General features: G+C 38.2%; 1 pseudogene; it reads left to right on the top strand.

The window, feature by feature from the left end:
- The first annotated feature begins 7,170 nt into the window (after positions 1–7,170).
- On the top strand, positions 7,171–19,427 carry LOC119544828 (annotated as a pseudogene).
- The last annotated feature ends 4,636 nt before the right edge of the window (positions 19,428–24,063 follow it).

The following is a 24,063-nucleotide window of genomic DNA, read 5'->3' as shown; positions in this document are numbered from 1 at the left end:
GATTGTTTTTCTTATGTTGAACCATCCTTGCATGCCTGGAATGAACCCCACTTGGTCATGATGTATGATTTTTTTAATGTGTCTTTGGATTCGATTTGCAAGTATTTTGTTGAGGATTTTTGCATCTATATTCATTAGGGAGATTGGCCGGTAGTTTTCCTTTTTTGTAGCATCTTTGCCTGGTTTTGGTATTAGATTGATGTTAGCTTCATAAAATGAGTTAGGTAGTGTTCCATTTTTTTCAATGTTTTGAAAGAGTTTGAGTAAGATTGGTGTCAGTTCTTTCTGGAAAGTTTGGTAGAATTCCCCTGTGAAGCCATCTGGCCCTGGGCATTTATTTGTGGGAAGATTTTTGATGACTGATTGGATCTCTTTGCTTGTGATGGGTTGGTTGAGGTCTTCTATTTCTTCTCTGGTCAGTCTAGGTTGTTCATATGTTTCCAGGAAATTGTCCATTTCTTCTACATTATCCAGTTTGTTGCCATACAATTGTTCATAATATCCTCTTATAATTTTTTTAATTTCTTCAGGATCTGCAGTTATGTCACCTTTTTCATTCATTATTTTGTTTATATGGGTCTTCTCTCTTTTTGATTTTGTCAGTCTAGCTAGGGGCTTGTCAATCTTGTTGATCTTCTCAAAGAACCAACTTTTGGTGATATTTATCCTTTCTATTGTTTTTTTGTTCTCTATGTCATTTATTTCTGCTTTAATCCTTGTTATTTCTTTTCTTCTACTTGGTTTAGGATTGGTTTGCTGTTCATTTTCTAGCTTCTTCAGTTGATCCATTAGTTCTTTGATTTTGGCTCTTTCTTCCTTTTTAATATATGCGTTTAGTGCTATAAATTTCCCCCTTAGCACTGCTTTTGCTGCATCCCACAGGTTTTGGTATGTTGTGTTCTCATTTTCATTCGTCTCTATATATTTAGCAATTTCTCTTGCTATTTCTTCTTTAACCCACTGATTGTTTAGGAGTGTGTTGTTTAACCTCCAGGTATTTGTGAATTTTGTAAGTCTCTGATGGTTATTGACTTCTAATTGTATTCCATTGTGGTCAGAGAATGTGCTTTGAATAATTTCAATCTTTTTAAATTTATTGAGGCTTGTTTTATGTCCCAGCATATGATCTATTCTGGAGAAAGTTCCGTGAGCACTAGAAAAGTATGTGTATCCTGGTGATTTGGGATGTAATGTCCTGTAGATGTCTGTTAAATCTAATTCATTTATCAGATTGTTTAGGTTTTCAATTTCCTTATTGGTCTTCTGTCTGGTTGATCTATCTATAGGAGAGAGTGATGTGTTGAAGTCTCCCACAATTATTGTGGAAACATCAATTGCTTCCTTTAGTTTTGCCAATGTTTCTCTAATGTATTTTGTGGCACCTTGATTGGGTGCATAGACATTTACGATTGTTATTTCTTCTTGCTGAATTGCCCCTTTTATTAGTATGTAGTGGCCTTCTTTGTCTCTCAAAACATCCCTGCATTTGAAGTCTATTTTATCTGAGATTAATATTGCTACACCTGCTTTCTTTTGGCTGTAGCTTGCATGAAATATTTTTTTCCATCCTTTCACTTTCAGTTTCTTTGTGTCCCTGTGTCTAAGATGAGTCTCTTGTATGCAACATATTGATGGTTCATTTTTTTTGATCCATTCTGCGAATCTATATCTTTTAATTGGGGAGTTTAATCCATTTACATTCAACGTTAAAACCGTGAAGGCATTTCTTGAATCGGCCATCTTATCCTTTGGATTATGTTTGCCATATTTTTCCCTCTCTCTATTAATATCCTTTATTGTAACCATACCGAATCTCTTTAGTACTGAACCTTTCTCCAAGTCTCTCTGTCCTGTCTTTGTTTCTCTGTCTGTAGGGCTCCCTTTAGTATCTCCAGTAGGGCAGGTCTCTTGTTAGCAAATTCTCTCAGCATTTCTTTGTCTGTGAAAAATTTAAGCTCTCCCTCAAATTTGAAGGAGAGCTTTGCTGGATAAAGTATTCTTGGCTGGAAATTCCTCTCACTCAGAATTTTAAATATATCGTGCCACTGCCTTCTTGCCTCCATGGTGGCTGCTGAGTAGTCACTACTTAGTCTTATGCTGTTTCCTTTGTATGTGGTGAATTGCTTTTCTCTTGCTGCTTTCAGAACTTGCTCCTTCTCTTCTATGTTTGACAGTGTGATCAGTATATGTCTCGGAGTGGGTTTTTTTGGATTTATTCTATTTGGAGTTCGCTGAGCATTTATGATTTGTGTATTTATGTTGTTTAGAAGATTTGGGAAGTTTTCCCCAACAATTTCTTTGAATACTCTTCCTAGACCTTTACCCTTTTCTTCCCCTTCTGGGACACCAATGAGTCTTATATTCGGACGTTTCATATTATCTATCATATCCCTGAGGTCCATTTCGAGTTTTTCAATTTTTTTCCCCATTCTTTCTTTTATGCTTTCATTTTCCATTCTGTCATCTTCCAGGTCACTGATTCGTTGTTCAACTTCCTCTAGTCTTGTACTATGAGTGTCCAGAATCTTTTTAATTTGGTCAACAGTTTCTTTAATTTCCATAAGATCATCCATTTTTTTATTTAGTCTTGCAATGTCTTCTTTATGCTCTTCTAGGGTCTTCTTGATTTCCTTCATATTCCGTACTATGGTCTCATTGTTCATCTTTAGTTCTTTGAGTAGCTGCTCTAGGTGTGTCTCTTCTGGTCTTTTGATTTGGGTGCTTGGGCTTGGGTTATCCATATCGTCTGGTTTTTTCATATGCTTTATAATTTTCTGTTGTTTTTGGCCTCGTGGCATTTGCTGAACTTGATAGGGTTCTTTTAGGGTTTGTAGACCAGTTGAAGTCCTTATCTCTAATTTATCAGATCTACAGCTTCGTGGAGTACACTTTCTCTAACTAACCAGCAGGTGGCGTCCACGAGCCACCTGTTCTCCACAAGCCAGATCTCCCCTGCTTAGCCTTTTTGGTGAGTGGGAGAGTGAGTCTTGTGGGGCCCAATTGGTGTACCAAGCTTGCGTGTGTAGTTGGTGTTGCCTGCCCTGTATGTGGGGCGTGTTTCTGGGCAGTCGGGGAGGGGGGGTGGCCCTAACAGTCAAATCTCCCTGATGATCCTAGAGTTTTAAAGCTACTGCAATAGTCTAATCCTTCAGTTCAGTCCTGCCACAGTTTGTCTCTGCCACTGACCCACAAGTCTTTGGTATTGGCGTATGGCTCCTGAGACTTGCAAGTGGGCCCCTCTTCCAGGCTGTGCACCCCGGGTCCTCTGTTGAGGGATGACTGTGCTATGTCACAGGTGAGTGCCGTCCCCCCAGGGCAGTTCTGGGCTGCTGGGCTGTGTTGGGAGGCTCCCAGTCTGCTCAAATGATGGCTGAATGGGGCTCTGTTAATTCACACTGCTCCCCCTTCCCAGCTCTGGGACATTCAGCTGAGGTTGCAGGGAAGGCTAATGTCCACGCCCAGTTTTGTGGTGTGTGCCTGTTATTTGAAGCACTTCCGTCACACTGGGTTGTCTGGGGCAGCTCTGGGCTATGGGGCTGGCGATGGGCAGGAGTGTTTCCTGTCCACCAGGATGGTGGCTGTGAGCGGACACCCCCCTTTTCTTGGGAAGTTGTGTTGTTTAGTGAATTTTCTCAGCCACTGGATTATTGCCTTTTGTCTCAGAGCTCTCTTAGTTCTGCTCTTGATTTGACGTGCCCAAATTTCAATTCTTTGAAGCTTTCTGTATTGAGCTTCTTAGAGTAATTGTTTTAGAAAAAGCAAAAAGGATTTAAAAAAAAAAAAAAAAAAACGGCCCTCCTCAGAGATCTAATGGGTTATTGAAATGCTAATAGACAAAGCAACCAGGGCCATTAAGGAAAGGTGCACAGGGCAGAGAGATCAGCCTTGCTTCGAGATTTGCATATGCGCCTCAAGGCCTGATCTCCGCCCTTCCCCTTTCTGTGTTCACCAGAACTCCAAAAATCCTCTGCTTTTATTTTGGAGTTTTTCGTGTTGTTCTTTTTCTATGCCTGTCTCCTCTCTGCTGGGCTGGCTGCTCTCAGAGTCTCTGGTGTCTGGTCTCAGTCTATCTATGGTTGGAGTTTGAATCAGTAGAATGAGTTTCCCATAAGAGCAGCCACTGCAATTCTCCCTTCTCCTTCCTGGAGCTGACAGCCCCTCCTCCCCCGGGACTGAGCCTGGCAGGGAGGGGCGCGGGTCCCCTGGCCGCAAAAACTTACAGATTTCGCTGATCTCAGCAGTTCCACGTTTTCATGAGTGTTGTATGAAGTATGCCCAAAGACAGATTGCTCTGTGGTGTCCATTCCACTCAGTTCCTGGCTTTCTACCTGCTTTCCTGGAGGAGTAACTAAAACATACAGCTCACCAGTCTGCCATCTTGCCCCGCCTCCTCCCTCCTTCCCTTTCATCTTTATTCCTTCCTTCCTGCCTCTCTCCCTCTTTTTCTCTTTTTTTAAAACTTTATTTATCAAAAAAATTAAAAAAAAAAACATTTCAAATAAAACAAAGGAATAAGAAATGCAAATTTTTTCTTTGATTTCTTTGATTTTTAATGTACATAAAAGTGTCCAATTACAAGATAATTATAAGATTACAAGTAAAATATGTCAGAATAAAGTCACTACATCTCAACCCCTCAGAATATAAATATTTAAAATAGAATATCCATAATGAAAAACAATCTTTAAGGAAAGAAGAAAACATGGACAACTCCAAATTGCAAACCATCATGTATATGTTTTAAAAATCTGCTACATCTAAGCTAGGATAAGAAAGCATGCTGAGAGCTGACACATGATGACTTAAATCTCCCAGAATAAAATTTTCGTCAAAGGTGAAGGTCACTTTCTGAGCAAAATTTTGTCTTCTGTTTAATATACGCCAGGGAGGGGATAAATGATAAAGATAATATTGATAAATATTGTATATGAGAATTTTTCTCATAAAAGAAAAAGAATGCTTGTTTTGTGCCCAACAAGAGACTATAGAAAAAATAGCATTCATAACTGTTAGATATACTAATTAAGAAACAGCACCTATTGGCAAAACTTAATACAACCATTTTAAGTCACCTAGAATATGTATCTCCCTCCCATATGCTCCATCAAATCTTCAAATCCCAACTACTCACCATAGAAATGAGAATGCTGCTTTTCATTGTGGATATTTTCTCTCTTTTAGTAATCCAGAATCAAGCTTATGACAAAGTTTCCTTTTTATAACTAAGATAAAGGCTTATTTTCCTTCACAAACTGATGTCTCTTTTCTGTTAGACAATAAGAATCAAATGTCTGACTTTTTTCTTTTATTTGTCTGAAAGAAGCTCAGAACCAAACTACAGGGTTCATATTGGAATTGTGATGGTAATACTGTCCGTATATGGTTAGGTTTAAAAATTTAAATCATTTAATGATATGCAAATTATTTAAAATATGTATTATCAGATTCTGTTTGAAATGGCAATACATTTTTAATATTTAAATATTGATATTACTTAAAGTATCCCATGACTTTTGAATGGCATAAAATGAATGGTAATAATTTTTCAAGTACATTGTAGATTACGTTTGGTAATTGTTTGATGATCTATTGTTTTGTTTTTAATTTCTGTTAGAGAGAATATTTAACATTAGTATTTCTGTAGCACTTCCATGGTACATTTATATTTGTAGAAATTATTGGCTTTCAAATAAATATTTCTCACTTGTGAACAATAAATTTGGGCTTCAAAAAAGATAATCTTGTATTGCCTATAACTGGTAGATATACAAATTAGTAATAAACTTGAAAAACATTAGTACAATCATAGATGTAGAAAAAAGAAAGAAATCAATGTTAAAAGCATTTTGGCAAAACTTTGACATTAAATGTTAGAGCACTTAGAAAAATAAGGAGCTGTATTTCCCATAATTTGTTTATGGTTTAATGGTTAAAACTGAAACCTATTTGCCTTAAGCTGTTTTTCATTAAACAAAGGAAAAAATCCTGAACTTTAATTTCCTGCAAAAATCTTCTCAGAGTACTAATTAAAATAAAACCTTCAATTAGTTTAATTAAAATAACTCCTCCTGAAGCCTTGAGTCTCTTAGCTGCTGTTTGACTTGCCAAACTTATATAAATATATCTTCTTCTTCCTTCCCAAAGTATAATTTTCTACATTCTGGGAAAAAGTTTGATACTGTAATTTCCAAGTCCATATCTTAAAAATTGCAATGTGATATAAAACCCATATAGACAAAGAAGCAAAGAATATATATTACTTTACTAAAATCTACAAAAGCCCCTCCAAAATTATTTGCTAAATCTGTTATTTATTATAGGAAATGCTAATTTTAAGATACATTGCTCCAGGAAAAACAAAACAAAACAAAACAAAACAAACAACAAAACACTATATAGTGTTACTTGCATATGCATTAGAGTCATATGCAAAGACATAAATTTAGTCATACTATTAAAAGTGCCCCATCTATGCTAACTGACTACTCTGGCCATTCACTCCTGATGTCATTACAACCAAAGCGCTCTGAATTTGGGAGGTGTTGAATCAGTAAGGACTGAGTGATTTATTGATTGATCAAGGCCAAACTTTCCTATGCAAATTATATATGCAATCCAAACATGGAAATACTTGACACATGTCTTCTAAACATCCTCATTCTAAAACATCTATTTTGATTTGTTTCATGAGAATGTGGCCTGTTGGTTCTCACTGACTAAATTCAAATGTATGTGAATTACTTCTAATATGCATCCTGTTTGTATTAAGCACTGCCATAAAACATTTAAACTTTCTGGACTCCTACCAAAACCCAGATTTTACTCTTATTGTTTAAAAAGAATAAGATACATGATCTAATTATATCATTTTAGGGAAATTCTATTTTAGCTAATTTGTATTAAGGAAACTTTAGTGCCAATTTCTTATTTGAAAATTAGAAATAACCCCTTCCTACTCTATTATCTTAAAAATGAATCAAATTTCTTTGAGTGTATATGTTCTTAAAAGTAAATGGTGGTTCTGCTGCTGTGTGGGAGCCATGGTGACCTCTGAGGCAGCGGCAGGGAGGAGAGCTCTGGGGTCCCCTGGGACAGCTGAGGAGCAGCTGGCCGCGGCCCGCAGTGGTGAGGCAGCAGCCTGAATCGCTGGCACTGTCTGCCCGAGAGCTGATCCAGCCATTGGTGAGCAAGCTGTCCCGGGCTGTGGGCACCAACATCCTGTGCACCCTGCATGGGCAGCAAGCCCTTGCTCAACAGGCACCCGGTCAAGAGCCATTGCCTGCAGGACAGCATAGTAAATCCAACAATAAAGAAAGATTTGAAAACCATATCGAAATTCTACTGTTGTCCAATTGAAGGATGCCCTAGAGGCCCTGACAGACCATTTTTCAATTATCTCTTATAAACAGCACTTTATGAAAATGCGTGCTGAAAAGAAGCATAAATGTAGTAAGTGCAGCAATTCTTATGGTACTGAATGGGACTTGAAAGGACACGTGGAGGACTGTGGTAAGACCTTCCAGTGCACATGTGGCTGTCCTTACACCAGCAGAACTGTCTTGCAGTCACACAGTGAACTGGGCATGAGCTCCCTGCTAAGCACAGGGATCCACCTAGTAAGAAAAGGAAAATGGAGAACTCCATGGACAACCATAAGTTGTCAAAAAACATGAGTCATTGATAAACCAACCTCTAGAGCAGACACTCAAGAATTAGAAGCTTCAGAAACAAAGCCAATGGCTTCCTTTGAATACTTGCAGCTCTAATGCCAGAAAACAGACTCTTACAACACCTCCAAGACATCCTCAGAAGTTGCTTTTACCAAAGCCCAAAGTGGCTTTGATACACTACCTTTTACACAGTTTTCTCCTATGCCTGTCTTTGTGCCCACTAGGGCTAACTCCTCAGCCCAGCCTGTCGTAGTAGGTGTGGACACCAGGGCTCTGCCACAGGCACTGTTCACTTACTCTTCTTGTTCCAGAGGAACCCTGATCTGCTCAGCCTAGATTCAAAGGTGTGCTCTCTTAAGGAGAGCCTGCCACTCTCCAAAATTGTGAATCCCATTGCTGTTAAGCCAATTAGTACAGGTATTCAAGTGAACTTGGGTAAAAATCCATCTACTACTTTGCAACAACTGGGGAACACATGTCAGAAGAACAGCATTTCTTCCATCAATGTGCAGAGAGATCTGTCTTATGGCTCACCAACCATCCCGCCTTCTGCACAGTGGGCTTCCCCAGACTCCTCTGTATCATTTTGTTCTGAAACCAATTTGACATTTGGTTCTCAAGTTCCACTTCCCATTAGCATTCATACTCATTGTTACCCAGTTCAAAAGTAACTTCATCTGTAGCTGCTCAGACCAATGCTTTTATAGATGCTTGTTTACAATCAGATGGAGTCTCCAGAGAAATGCAAACCAATGGAGTGCAGTTCCACAGATGACTGGGTACACATGGACCAAGCAGTAATGTGTGGAGACCTTTTTGAGAATGTCCATTCATCATACAGGGTTTCTACAGACAATATTATAAGCAACAGTTTGGTAGCAGATACTATAACTCATGGTTTGTTACCTCAGAACGACCCTAGGACTTTAAACCAAGATATTGAGAAAAATGCACTAATTATAAACTTGAATGAGCAGAATAGTATCCTTCCTGCACAAAACATGACAGATAATCAGACCCAAACCATAGATTTATTAAGCAATTTAGAAAACATATTGTCAAATAACCTGCCAGGTCAGACATCGGATAATTGCAGTCTTCTGTAACTGACGCAAACACTGAATCTGACACACAGCTCCCATCTGGCCCAACCCAAAATCCTGGAATAGATTTTGATATTGAAGAGTTCTTTTTGGCCTAAAATATCTAAACTCAAATTGAAGAGAATGAACTCAGCAGTATGAACACTGAACCAGTCTTGGAATCCCTAGACATAGACACCCAAACTGACTTTTTACTTGCAGACACCTCTGCTCAGTCCTACAGTTGTAGGGGAAATGCTAAGTTCTTAGGCCTTGAAATGTTTGATACGCAGTCACAGATAGACTTAAATTTCTTTTTTAAGCAGCAGCCCTCATCTGCCTCTGGGCAGTATTCTGAAACACTCCAGTGTGAAAGAACGGGAGCACAACTCCATCCTCAGTGTCCATGCAAAAAGAAAGTTTTATTCTACTTATTTCTACAGGTCTTTATAGCATACAAGGTAGTCTCCTACGTGACTGTTCTCAGGTATATCAGGGAGGGGTACATTCTCTCCAAAGCCATGAGGTGTATTTACATATCTTTAGTCTTAAGGGACAATTTCTTTGGGAGTTAGACAGGAAACAGCAGGGGCAGGGGGCAGGAGGCAGGAGACAGGAGCACGGAAGGAGCCCAGCAAGAGCTCAGAGATTATTCCCTCATCTAAATTGCTGTCTGCTTTCAGATGTGCAAGGCTTTTGGCCTTTCCCTAGCTTCAGTGTCTGCCTTCAGACATCTGTAGCTTTGGGAAGGCCCTGCTCTATAGTTTGTTAAGCCAGGGGGCCTTCCGTGTCTCCGCACAACAGCTTTTCCATGAGCACTGATTCATCTGTCACAGAAACCCAAACAGAAAGGATTGCCACTAAAAACCTACCTGCTCGGGGTGGGGGGGCTCAAGATGAGAGAGTAGTGAAGTGTGTGTTTTAGTTACTCTTCTGGGGCAGCCAGTAGATAGCCAGCAACTGTGTGGAACAGACACCCCAGAGGAATCTGGGTTTGGACACAGTCATACAACAGCCACAAGCATGAGGAACAGCTGAGATCAGTGAAATATGTAAGTTCTCACAGCCAGAGGGCCCGTGCCCCTCCCTGTTGTGCTGGTTTCCTGAGAGAGGAAGGGCTGACAGTGTTGGGAACCAGGAGGGAGAGCTGCAGTTGCAGAACTGATTAACAAACAGACTACTGAACAAAAACTCTAACCATAGATAAACTGAGGCCAGACACTGGAGAATCTGGGAGCAGTCAGCCAACTGAAGAGGACATAGGGATAGCAAAAACAGAAAAAAAAAACAAAAAACCAACAAAGAAAAACAGAGACTTTTGGAGTTGGGGGTGAACACAATACAGAGACGGGTTGGGCTGAAACAGAATCAGGCGCATTTGCGAACCAAGGGGGCCAGGGCCCTTCTCTGAAAAGCCACTTTTTCTGTTGTTTTTTTTTTTTTTTTGGACCTCAATTGCTTCAACTCCTTGTCTTTTTGCATTTCAATAGCCCATCAGCACTGCAAGGACTGAATTAAAGTGCTTTTCTTTAAATAGTCTATATGGGGCCTTTCTTTTTCTTTTTTCTTTTTATCATTTTCTGTATTTTTAAAAACAACTATTCTATGTAAGCCATTACAAAAAAGCCTCAAAGACTTGCAATTTGGGCCCAGGCAAGAGCAGAAGTAATACAGCTCTGAGAGAAAAAGCAATAAGTCTAGCAGGAGAGACAACTTGCTAAAGGACATAATTTCCCCAAGAGAAGGGGGACGTGGTCCAGCTCCAGTGGCAGACCCCTTCAGGGAATTCGGACCCCAGTGGATGGAATTCAGAAATCAACTTCAGCCAGTCATGCCCCCGACAGGGTCTGGGTCACCTGGAGAACTAAAGCCTCCAAACTCTGTTCTAGTTTGCTAATCCTGCCAGAATGCAAAACACCAAAAATGGATTGGCTTTTATAAAGGGGGTTTATTTGACTACACAGTTACAGTCTTAAGGCCGTAAAGTGTCCAAGTTAACACATCAGCAAATGGGTACCTTCACTGAAGGATGGCCAGTGGCGTCCGGAAAACCTCTGTTAGCTGGGAAGGCATGTGGCTGGCATCTGCTCCAAAGTTCTGGTTTCAAAATGGCTTTCTCCCAGGAAAGCTCTCTAAGCTGCAGTTCCTCAAAAATGTTACTCTTAGTTGCTCTTGGAGTGTTTTTCCTCTCTTGGCTTCTCTGAAGCAAAAGTCTGCTTTCAACAGCTGTCCTCAAACTGTCTCTCATCTGCAGCTCCTGTGCATTCTTCAGAGAGTCCCTCTTGGCTGTTGCAAGCTCACTCCTGTCTGATCTTATATAGTGCACCAGTAATTTAATTCAGAACCACCCAATGGGTGGGCCAACACCTCCATGGAAATTATCCAATCAGAGTCATCACCCACAGTTGGGTGGGGCACATCTCCATGGAAACACTCAAAGAAATACAATCTAATTAACACTGATAGGTCCACCCACACAAGATTACATCAAAGATAATGGCATTTGGGGGGACATAATACATTCAAACTGGCACAAACTCCTTACACTGGTGGGGGAGCTGCAGGCTGGCAAGTGCCACCTGCTGGACAGCATAGAAGCAGCACAGAGTCTAAAGACCTCACAGGAGGGTCTCATTCTCAAAGAAACTCCATACCCTCTTCCTGGAATCTGGGTATCTCTGGACTGGGAAAATCTTATTGGAGTTGACCACATTTGAAGAGATCCTCACACAAAAAGGCTACATAGAGGCAGAGCAAGAAAAAGAGAACAAGAGGTGAAAAACTCCATCAGATAAATAGAGTCTAAGTTAGAGGCCTAGAATAAGCTGAACTGAACACCAAATGTTAGAAAACAAACCAACCAACAAGAAAACCCTAGGTAAAAGAGTGAAAACAAGCTCCAGAATAAATTAATCAAGAAAGTCAGATGCCTAGACAGCTTAAGAAAATGAGCCATACTACAAAATGCAAAAATATGGACCAGCCAAAGGAACAAATAAATAGTTCAACCAAAGTACAGGAGTTGAGGCAACTAATGCTAAATCAATTCAATGAACTGAAGAAAGATCAAAAAATCTCCAAAATCAATTCAAAAAATCAAGTTAATAAACTGAGGAAAGATATAGCAAAAGAGATGAGGGATATAAGGAAGACACTGGATGACCATAAAGAATTTATAAACTTGAAAAAACAAATGGCAGAACTTATGGGAACGAAGGGCATAATGGAAAAGATGAAAAAGGCAATGGAGAGATACAACAGTAGATTTGAACAGGCACTAAAGGATTAGTGAATTGGAAGACAAGACACTTGAATTCATACATACAAAAAAACAGATGGTGAAAAGAATAGAAAAATATGAACAAGGTCTTAGGGAGCTGAGTGACAATATGAAGTGCATGGATATATACATTACGGGTGTCCCAGAGGGAGAATAGAGGGGGAAAGGGGCAGAAAGAATAATAGAAGAAATATTCACTGAAAATTTCCCAAATCTTATAAAGACAGAAAATTAAAGATTCAAGAAGAAGAGTGTACCCTAAACAGAATAGATCTCAATAGACCTACTCCCAAATAATTAGTGATCATGTTTTCCAATGTCAAAGACAAAGAGAGAACTCTGAAAGCAGCAAGAGAAAAGCAATCCATAACATACAGGGGAAGTGTGATAAGAAACTATAGAGGCAAGAAGACAGTGGTATGATATATTTAAGACACTGAAAAAGAAATAACTGCTAACCAAGAATTCTATATCCAGAAAAACCGTCCTTCAAAAATGAGGGAGAGATTAAAATATTTTCAGACAAACAGACACTGAGAGAGATCATGAATAAGAGACCAGTGTTACAAGAAATACTAAAGGGAGTGCTACAGGCCGATAGGAAAAGACAGGAGACAGAGAGGTTTGGAGATGAGTGTAGAAATGAAGATTATCAGGAAGGGTAAAAGGAGACAAAGGAAAAAATTAAACATGACATATAAAATCCAGAAAACAAAATGGTAGAAAAAAGTACTTCCCTTACAGTAATAACACTAATTTAAATGGATTAAACTCCCCAATAAAAAGATATAGACCGGCAGAATGGATTAAAAAACAGGACCTATCTAGATGCTGTCTACAGGAAACTCACTTTAGACACAAGGGCAAAAATAGGCTGAAATTGAAAGGTTGGCAAAAGATATTTCACACAAACAACAACCAGAAAAAAGTGGGAGTAGCTATATTAATATCAGACAAATTACACTTCAAAAGTAAACAATTAAAAGAGACAAAGAAGGACACTATATATTAATGAAAGGGTCAATTCATTAAGAAAACATAACAATCACAAGCATTTATGTACCAAGCCAGAGTGCCACAAAAGTCATGAGGCAAACACTGAGAACACTGAAAGGAGAAGTAGATACCTCTACAATAATACTTGGAGAATTCAATACACCACTCTCATTAGTGTATAGAACATCTAGACAGAGGATCAACAAGGAAATGGAGATGCTGAATTATACAATAAATGAACTAGACTTGACAGACATTTATAGAACACTACACCCCATGACAGCAGGGTACATATTTTTCTCAAGTGCTCATGGAACATTCTCTAGGATAGACCACATGTTTGATCACAAAGCAAGTATCAACAAATTTAAAAATATTGATATTATAAAAAGCAATTTCTCAATTCATACTGGAATGAAGTTGGAAATACACAACAGGCAGAAGATTGTAGAATTTACAAATATATGGAGGCTAAACAACACACTGTTAGGAAACCAGTGGGTAATAGAAGAAATTACAAGAGAAATTTGTAAGTACCTCAAGGGAAATGGCAATGAAAACACAACATATCAAAACTTATGGGATGCAGCAAAGGAGGTGCTGAAAGGGAAATTAATTGCTCTAAATGCCTATATTTAAAGAGGAGAGCAAAAATTGAGGAATTAATTGTTCACCTAATGGAACTACAGGAAGAACAGCAAACTAACCCAGAAGCAAACAAAAGGAAAGAAATAACAAAGATTAGAGCAGAAATAAATGAAATTGAGAATAGGAAAACAATAGTAAGAATCAACAAAACCAGAAGTTGGTTCTTTGAGAAAATCAACAAAATTGATGGACCCTTAGCTAGGCAACCAAAAAAAAGTGTAACTGCAAATAAATGCAATCAGAAATGGGAAAAGAGACATAGCTACTGACCCTGCAGAAATAAAGAAGATACTACTATGAGCAACTATATGCTAATAAACTAGACAACTTAGATGAAATGGACAACTTCCTAGAAAAGCATAAACAACCAGCATTGACTTGAGAAGAAAGAGATGACCTCAGAAAACAAATCACAAGTAAAGAGATTGAGTCAGTCATTAAAAAGTTCCCAAAAAAGAAAAGCCCATGATCAGATGGCTTCACATACTAATTCTACCAAGCATTCAAGAAAGAATTAGTACCAATCCTGCTCAAACTCTTCAAAAAAATTGAAGAGGACAGAAATCTACCCAAATTATTCTATGAAGCCAATACCCTAATACCAAAATCAGACAAAGATACTACAAAAAAAAGAAAAAAAAGAAAGAAAAAACTATAGCCCAATCTCTTTAATGAATGTAGATGCAAAAATTCCCAACAAAATACTTGCAAATCAAATCCAGCAGCACATTAAAAGAATTATACACCATGACAAAGTGGGATTATTCCTGGTATGCAAGGCTGGTAAAACACAAGAAAATCAGTTAATGTAATACACCACATCAATAAATCAAAGCAGAAGAACCACATGATCATCTTGATTGATGAAGAAAAGGCATTTGACAAAATTCAACATTCTTTCTTGATGAAAACTGTTCAAGGTTAGGAATAGAAGGGAATTTTCTCAATATGATAAAGGCAATATATGAAAAATCCACAGCTAAAATCATACTCAATGGGGAAAGACTGAATGTTTTCCCTCTAATGTCAGGAACAAGACAGGGATGCCCACTGTCACCATTGTTATTCAACATTGGCTGGAAGTTCTAGCTAGAGAAATTAGCAAAGAAAAAGAAATAAAAGGCATCCAAATTGGAGAGGAAGAAGCAAAATTTTCACTGCTTGCAGATGGCAAGCAAAGCTATTAGAACTAATCAATGTATGCAGCAAAGTGGCAGGCTACAAGATCAACATGCAAAAATCTATAGTGTTCTTATACACAAGTATAAGAGGAAGAAATAAAAAAAAAAAACATTTATAATAGCAACCAAAAAAATCAAGTATTTAGGAATAAAGTTAACAAAGGCTACAAAAGACCTGTACAAAGAAAACTACAAGAAACTGCTAAAAGAAATTGAACAGGACCTAAATAATTGGAAGAGCATACCATGTTCATCAATTGGAAGACTAAATATAATTAAGATGTCAATTCTACCTAAACTGATTTATAGATTCAATGCAATACCAATTAAAATCCCAACAACTTACTTTGCAGAAATAGAAAAACCAACAACCAAATTTATTTGGAAGGGCAAGGTACCCCTAATAGCCAAAAATATCTTGAGAAAGAGGAACAAATTGGGGGGGGGGCCCACCCTACCTGACTTTGAAGCATATTACAAAGCTACTGTGCTCAAAATGGCATGGTACTGGCATAAGGATAGATATACCAACCAATGGAATGAAATTTAGTGTTCAGAAATAGACTCTTGCATCTATGGACAATTGATCTTTGATAAGGCAGTCAAGCCAAAGCAACTGGGACAGAGCAGCTTCTTCAATAAATGGTGTTTGGAGAACTGGATATCCATTTCCAAAAGAATGAAAGAGGACCCCTATCTCACACCTTATACAAAATTTAACTAGAAATGGATCAAAGACCTAAACATTAGCACTAAGACCATAAGACTTTTAGAAGAAAATGTAGGGCAATTTCTTAAAGATCTTGTGATAAAAGGTGGTTTCCTAGACCTTACACTCAAAGCACAAGCAACCAAAGAACAAACAGACAAATGGGATCTCCTCAAAAGCAAACACTCTTGTAAATCAAAGGACTTTGTGAGAAAGGTAAAAAGGCAGCCTACACAATGGGAGACAATATTTGGAAACCAAATATCACATAAGGGTTTACTATTCTGAATATATAAAGTGATCCTACAACTCAACAACAGAATGACAAATAACCCAATTAAAAAATGGGCAAGAGACATGAACAGACATTTTTCTAAAGAGGAAATACAAATGGTCAAAAACATATGAAAAAATGCTCAACTTCATTGGCTATTAGGGAAATGCCAATCAAAACCACAATGAGATATCATCCCACACCTACCAGAATGGCCATTATCCAAAAGACAGAAAATTACAAATGCTGGAGAGGATGTGGAGAAAGAGGCGCACTTATTCACTGTGGGTGGGACTGTAGAATGATGGAATCACTCTGCAAGACAGTGTGACACTTCCTCAGGAAGATAAGTATAGATTTGCCATATGACCCAGCTACTCCATTGCTAGGTATATACTCAGAGAAACTGAAAGTTAAGATGCAAACAGACATTTGTAAAACATTTAATGCAGCATTCACAGTAACAAAGAGATAGAAACAGCCCAAATGTCCATCAATGGATGAGTGAAAAAACAAATTGTGGTATGTACACATGATGGAATATTATGCAGCTATAAGAACAAAGACGCTGAACATGTAATAATGTGGATGAACCTTGAGGACATTATGTTAAGTGAAGTTAGCCAGAAACCAAAGGACAAATATTGTATGGTCTCATTAATATCTAACATTAATGAGAAAACTTTGAGAGTTTAAAGCTGATAACACAGGCTACCAGGAGATAGAAAGAGGGTAGAGATCAGGCATTTGATACTGAAGGACTACAGAATGTTTAGCAGGACTGATTGTATAGATCCAGAAATAGTTAGCATAATACTGTGTGATCATAGCACAATATTGTGTCTACACTGACCAAAATGTCTGTGAGTAAAGCTGAAAGAGGTGGGCTAGGGGCATGAATGACACCTGAGGTAAACGCAGAAGATAAAGACTGGGTCTGTTTAATTTACAAAAACTGGAGTGGTCAATGATTGTGACTAAATGTACAAATATAAAACTTCTTGCATGTGGGAGAACAAATGAATGTCAGCCATGCAGAGTGTTGGAAAGGGGATGGTATTGGGGAAAAAATATAATCAAAGCAAATTGGAGTCTGTGTTCAACAGTAACATTGTAATATGCTCCTGTTTAATGTAACAAAGGCAATTTACCAAAGCTAAATGTGTATGAGAGGGGGATATAAGGGAGGGATATGGGATTCTTGGTAGTGGTCTTATTGTCTGACCCTATTATATTGCATTCTATGATATTTTTTTATTCTTTTTATCTTTTTTTATTCATTAAAAAAACTTTTTTTTCATAGTAAATCAATATGTTCAAGCGCTGACTGTGGTGATAAATGCACAACTGTATGATGATACCATGAACAACTGATTTTACACTATGGAAAATTATATGGTATGTGAATATAGCTCTATAAAATTGTATGGAAAAATACAAACAGGGATAAAAGTCCTGGTGAAAACATGGAGAGAGTGATGTATGCATTTACTGTTGGTTAGGAGGCAGAATGGTATAGCCTTTCTGGAGGACAGTGGGGTGGTTTCACACAAAGCTAAGTATGAGGGTGCCTTAAGGTTCTGCAACCTCATTAGGGAGCATTTACTTGGAAGATCTGAGAGCAGAGACATGAATGGACATTTGCACACTGGTGTTTATGGAGACAGTATGCATGATTTGCAATGGGTGGAGGTGGCCTAAGGGTACACTGACTGAGGAACAGAATGGTGAACAGATGTATGTGCATACAATGGAATATAGAGCAACTGCAAGGAAGAGTGAAGCTGTGAGACATGCACTGAGGTGCATGGAATCTGTAGACAGCATTTTGAATGAACTACACCAGAAACAAAGGCAAACAGTATAATGCCTCACCAATATGGACTAACTACAATGTGTAAACTCAGGATTGAACCTTAGAGCACAGCTTATCCGCGAATGCTTATTGTAATGGCCCCTAGAATGTAAGCTCTTACAGCAGTCACCTCTATTCCTGAATTGTAATGGCTATCTCCAGATTCCCAGATGCTGATCCCTTTGTGTATAACCTGATCAATCCCTGGAATTTTGGGTATCTGTTTGACACCTGAATCTCAGAGTTAGAACTCAGCAGATATGAATGTCAGTATTAGCACATATAGCAACTGTTAAAAAAGCTGAAAAAGATTCCAGACTTCAACTAGAGATATGAATGAAGCAGATGTGGTTAGGACTAGGGCAAATTGAGCCAAATGGTAAAGGACAATACTGATTGCATTTTACAAAATTAAAAATTCCATGTGAGACCAAGGGAAGAGGGTTTAGTTGGTGCAAGATCTATATTTTCTAAACAATTTAACTCATACAGTTTGCTCAAATGCCATAATTACATGGAACTTTTCATAGGAAGTGAGAACTGGTAGTTTGCATAAGTTAGTGTGAAATAGAGACATATCTGAAAGTAATTTGGACAGAGAATAAAAATACATATGCAGGGCCCCCCTGAGGAGCTGGGGAAAATGCAGAGGTGTTGGGCTTCCTCACCTGGATTGTTGCTGATGTTCTCACAAACATTGAGGACTGGTGGTTTGATGTGCCAAGCCCTCCATTGTGGGATTTGCCCTTATGAAGCCTGTTACTGCAAAGGATAGACTAAACCTGCTGGTAATTGTGCCTAAGAGTCTCCCCCTGAGTACCTCTTTGTTGCTCAGATGTGGTCCTCTCTATCTAAGCCAACTCAGTGGGTGAACTCACTTCCCTCCCCACTATGTGGGATTTGACTCCCAAGGGTGTAAATCTCACTGGCAATGTGGGATATGACTCCTGGGGATGAATCTGGACCTGACATCATGGGATTGAGAACATCTTCTTGACCAAAAGGGTGATGTGAAATGAAACAAAATAAATCTTCAGTGGCTGAGAGATTCCAAATGGAGCTGAGAGGTCACTCCAGTGGGCATTCTTATGCACTATATTGATAACCCTTTTTAGGTTTTATTGCATTGGAATAGCTAGAATAAATACCTAAAACTATCAAACTCTTGAAGACAATTGTATAGCAATGCAGCTTACAAAGGGTGACAGTGTGATTGTGAAAGCCTTGTGGATCACACTCCCTTTATCCAGTGTATGGATGGATGAGTAGAAAACTGGGGACAAAAAACTAAATGGAAAATAGCGTGGGAGTGGGGGGATGATTTGAGTGTTCTTTTTCACTTTTATTTTTTATTATTTTCACTTTTTCTGGTATAAGGAAAATGTTCAAAAAATAAATTGGGGTGATGAATGCACAACTATATGATGGTACTGTGAACAATTAATTTTACACTTTGGATGATTGTATAGTATGTGAATATATCTCAATGAAATTAAAAAAAAAAAAAAACCCTACATGCTCTAGAAAGCAAAGTTTAGTTGAACAGTACAGAAATACAGACCACAAATTCTTGTTTCAAAACCCTAAGGAGTTTGTTTTTCACCAGCAATAAAACTCAAACAGCCATGGATGACTTCCTTCTAGCCAATTTGGCCTGGAACACAATGAGTCTCAGTTCAGTTCTGTGGAAACCCAGACATATGCAAAACTACACAGAGTCTTCAACTTCTAAAGGAGACGTCCACACGCAGGATACCATTTACAGTTTTCTTCTGGATTTAGAAAATGGGAACAGGCACAACAGTATTAACTATTGAATGTTTTGTTTATGCAGTTGCTTAGATTATTTGCCTTTTGTACTTGTAAACATGAAATTTGTATATAAATGTGAGTGCATCGTAAAGTGTATAACAGTGATCAAAAATTATTGTTTTCATGTTGCCTACCATTGCCCCTTCAAAACTAATCTTTCCTTCTAAAAAATAAATGTATTTCACACCCTTAAATACAATATTAGCCATTTAGCTGATGCCAAACTTAGCAAGTACTAGGCTACAAAGTTTTCAAATCTTTAAATGTTTTGTGTTGGAGTATAAATACTTAACTTAAATTGCACCTAAGATATATTTTTAACAGTGCTTGTTAGAAATTCCCGTTTCCTGACAATAACCTTTAAAATGGATTTAAACCATAATGCTTACATGGTTTGAGACCTGTGCTGCCTACATCTTCATCTGTTTTACCATCTCACTCTTCCAACTTGAAGACACAAAGGAAAACTGTAATTGTCTCTAACTTTTGTAATAGTTTTCATGTAGTCAACTTCTCTACATGAGCTATTATTGATACCAATGTAGTATACAGTATCTTATTCTCAAGAGGCTAATGGCTATTAAATTATTGTGTGAGGGAATAATAGTGAGGGCTTGTGGATAAATAGTGATCCTTCCAATTGAAATAACAGTAAGCCATCCACAGCATGGAAACACTGGGGTGTGCTCTACTAATATCCTGCTGTCCACAGCAGTAGGATTTAGAGTGGTGCTCCACAGCTGCTTCCCAAAATGTACCCAGAGGCTGGATCTGAGCTTTATCAAACAGTTATTTTTTTTTTTAAATGGGAAGAGAAAAGGAAACTTCCCACTAAATTTCTATGTGTAGCATGTTGCACTTCTATTAAGCTTAATAAGGCAAGAATGCAATCTTTGATTATTTTAAAGTGACCCACCTTCCTTCATCCACCACTCATCTCTTTTCCTTGAATAATTTCTGAAAGACATCAATCCGGCAAGGGTATTATTTGTGCACTGAGGGTAGCAATTACAGAATAGAACCACCTAAAATACAGTAGTCTGCATTTTGTTCCATTTATTTATTTGAAGAAAGTTATACCAAACAGTCTTTTTCAAAAAGAATAAAGAGGCAGGGCAAGCTGGTGACATAGGGAGGTATGGAATTTGGTTATTCATCAGGAACAAATAGCACATAGCTAGGAACAACTAGTAAATAGTCTGGAACAACTGTTGGGGAACATCTGAAAAGACTGAGATTGCTGCATAAAAACTGTAAGTAAAGCTCCCCAAACTGCAGAGCTTGTGCCTTTCCCCCACCAGCATGGCAGGCTGAGCCAAAACACTTCCCTGTGGGAAAAAGAAGCAGTCTACTCAGCAGAAGGGAATGTAGCTCAACCAAGCTCCAACTGTGGTTTTAGTTAACAAATCTGGACTACCAAATACAAGCTATGAGCTAAACCTAGAGCAAGCAGGAAAGGAACCCGAGGTTTCTCCCAGCAGAAAGGAGATTGGGCTGATGTGAAATAAATTAATAATAGAAACAGAGGCTTTTGGAGATGGCTGAACTCAGAATACTGAAAAAGGGCCATGTGACAAGAAAAGGGACACATAGAACCAGGCACCAACTCTGGCTCCTGACTGTGAGGCTGAGGACTGGCTCTGGAAAGGGGATTTCTTTCTTTTTTCCCTTCTTTTCTGTCATTATACATAGCTCATTAAAGAAAGCCTCAGGCATTTCAATTGTCAGTGCTGTGTTTCTAACAGTTAAGATAGTTAGAAACACAAAGGAAGAAGTCAAATGTAGGAGACAAATCCCTAAAGGGCTTCTCTTCCCCAAGAAAAAGGTGAGCTAGGCCCAGCTCAAGTGGCTGCCCTCCCTCAGAAAACTCAGACCCTAGGGCCTGGGGTAAAAATAAAAAATCAGAAGAAGCTTAAGCTTGGCTTCTGACACTCTCAGCCCCTGGCAGGGACAGGGTCTGCTGAGAATTAAAGGTAATGCACCTCTTTATGCTGGTGGGGAGCTGCAGGCTGACAAGTGCTACCTGCTGGGAAGGATAGGAGAAGCACAGTGTCTAGAGGCTCACAGGAAAGTCTGACAACTTGCAACTTCTCATCCTCAGGAAAACTTGATGAGACCTGGACCTGTCTGGTCTGGGAAAATCTGATTGGGGTAATAAAGGAAACCAGATGCCTAGACAACACAAAATAATGAATCACACTAGGAAAAATGAAGATAGGGCCCAAAGGAACAAACTTACACTTCAAATGAGATTCAGGAGTTGAAAAAACTTACTGAAGATCTTCAAACAAATATAAGTCAAATAAAAAATCAAATTAATGAGCTGAGTGAAGATATGGCAAAACAAATATGATGTCAATTAAAAAATCAAAATGAGCTGAAGGAAGATATGACAAAACAGATGAAGGATATAAGAAGACATTGAGCAAACAAGGAAGAACTTGAAAGTTTGAAAAAGACAATTGGCAGAACTTATGGGAATAAAAGGCAAAATAGAAGAGATGAAAAACACAATGGAGACACACATCAGCAGATTTGAAGAGGCAGAAGAAAGGACTAAGGAACTAGAGGACAGGACATCTGAAATCCTATAACAAAAGAACAGATAGGGAAAAGAATGCCATGTCTCAGGGAATTGAATGAAAACATGAAGCACATGAATATATGTGTCATGGGTGTCCCAGAAGGAGAAGAGAAAAAAAAGGGGCCAAAAGAATAATGGAGAAAATAATCACTGAAAATTTCCCATTTCTTATGAAAGACATAAAATTAAAGATCCAAGAAATGGCATATACTCCAAACAGAATAGATCTAAGTAAACCAACTGCAAGACACTTAATAATCAGATTATCAAATGTCAAAGACAAAGAGAGAATTCTGGAAGCTGCAAGAGAAAAGCAATTCATCACATACAAAGGAAGATTGATAGAACTATATGCAGATTTCTCAGTAGAAACCATGGAGGCAAGAAGGCAGTGGTATGATATATTAAAGACACTGAGAAAGAAAAAAAGCCAACCAAAAATTCTGTCTTGCAAAACTGTCCTACAAAAATGAGGAAGAGTTTAGAATACTTTCAGACAAACAGACACTGAGAGAGTTTGTGAACAAGATATCTGCTCTACAAGAAACACTAAAGGGAACAGTACAGGCAGGTAGGAAAAGACAGGAGAGAGAGGTTTGGAGAAGAATGTAGAAATGAAGACCATCAGTAAGAGTACTGTATGGTCTCACTAATATGGGTTAACTTTGATGAGTGAAATTTAAGAATTGAGAACACAGGTTATAAGGAGATAGAAAGAGGTTAAAGATCGGGCATTTGATGTTGAAGGATTACAGAAGTTTCAACAGGATTGATTGTATGAATCCAGAAATGGAATGGATGGCATAATGGTGTGTGATGGTAACACAATATAGTAAGTACTCTGAACAAAGATGAGTGTGAGCATGGTTGAAAGAGAAAAGCTAGGGGCATGTATGACACTAGAAGGAAAGATAGAAGATAAAAGCTGGGATTGTATTAACTTAGTGAAACCTAGAGTGATCAATGATGGTGATTAAATGTACAAATATAAGAATGTTTTTAAAAGAGGGAGAACAAATGAATGTCGTCATTACAAGGTATTGAAAATTGGATAGTACAAGGGAAAAAATATAATCAATGCAAATGAGAGTCTATAGTTAATGGTAGCATTGTAAGATACTTCCATTAATTGTAACAAAGGCAACATATCAAAGCTAAGTATCTAGAAGAGGGGGTTATAATGGATGGATATGGGATTCTTGGTGGTGGTGTTGTCTGTCCTTTCCATTTATTGCAATTTTTTTTATTTTTCATCTATCTTTTATATTTTTATTCTTAATTTTTTTCTCCTTTTCTTCTTTCTTTGCAGAAGAAATGGAAATGTCCTCATATAGGTTGTGGAGGTGAATGCATAACTATGTGAATATACTGGGAATCATTGAGTGTTTACTTAGAATGGATTGTATGGTGTGTCAATAAAGCTGTTTAAAAAATAAACAAAGGGATACAAGTGCTGGAGAAAATGCGGAGAGAAGGATGTACCTATTCACTGTTGATAGAGAAGTAGAATGGTGCAGCCCATCTGGAGAGCAGTATGGTTGTTCCCCAGAAAGCTAACTTTGGGGTTGTCATATGGTCCTGCAACCCCATTATTGGGTATATATTAGGAAGAACTGAGAGCAGGTACAGGAATGGACAGTGCACACTGATGTTTATGGTGGCAGGTATTCATGATTCGCAATGGATGGAGGTGACCTAAGGGTATATCCACCGATAAATGGAATGGTGAACTGTGGTTTATACATTCAATGGAATATTGAGCAGCAGCAAGAAGAAATGAAGTTGTGACATACGCTACTAGGTGAATGGAACTTGAAGACAGTATGTTGAGTGATATAAGCCAGAATTGAAAAGATAAACATTATAATGCCTCACTAATATGGACTAACTATAATGTACAAACTCTGAGAATTGAATTTGAGAGAACAGGTTATCAGGAGAAAGCTTATGGTAAAGGTTGCTAGATTGTAAG

Source organism: Choloepus didactylus, chromosome 9 (assembly GCF_015220235.1).
Source record: "Choloepus didactylus isolate mChoDid1 chromosome 9, mChoDid1.pri, whole genome shotgun sequence".
Lineage (NCBI taxonomy): Eukaryota > Metazoa > Chordata > Mammalia > Pilosa > Megalonychidae > Choloepus > Choloepus didactylus.
This window is presented reverse-complemented; position numbering and strand designations above follow the sequence as displayed.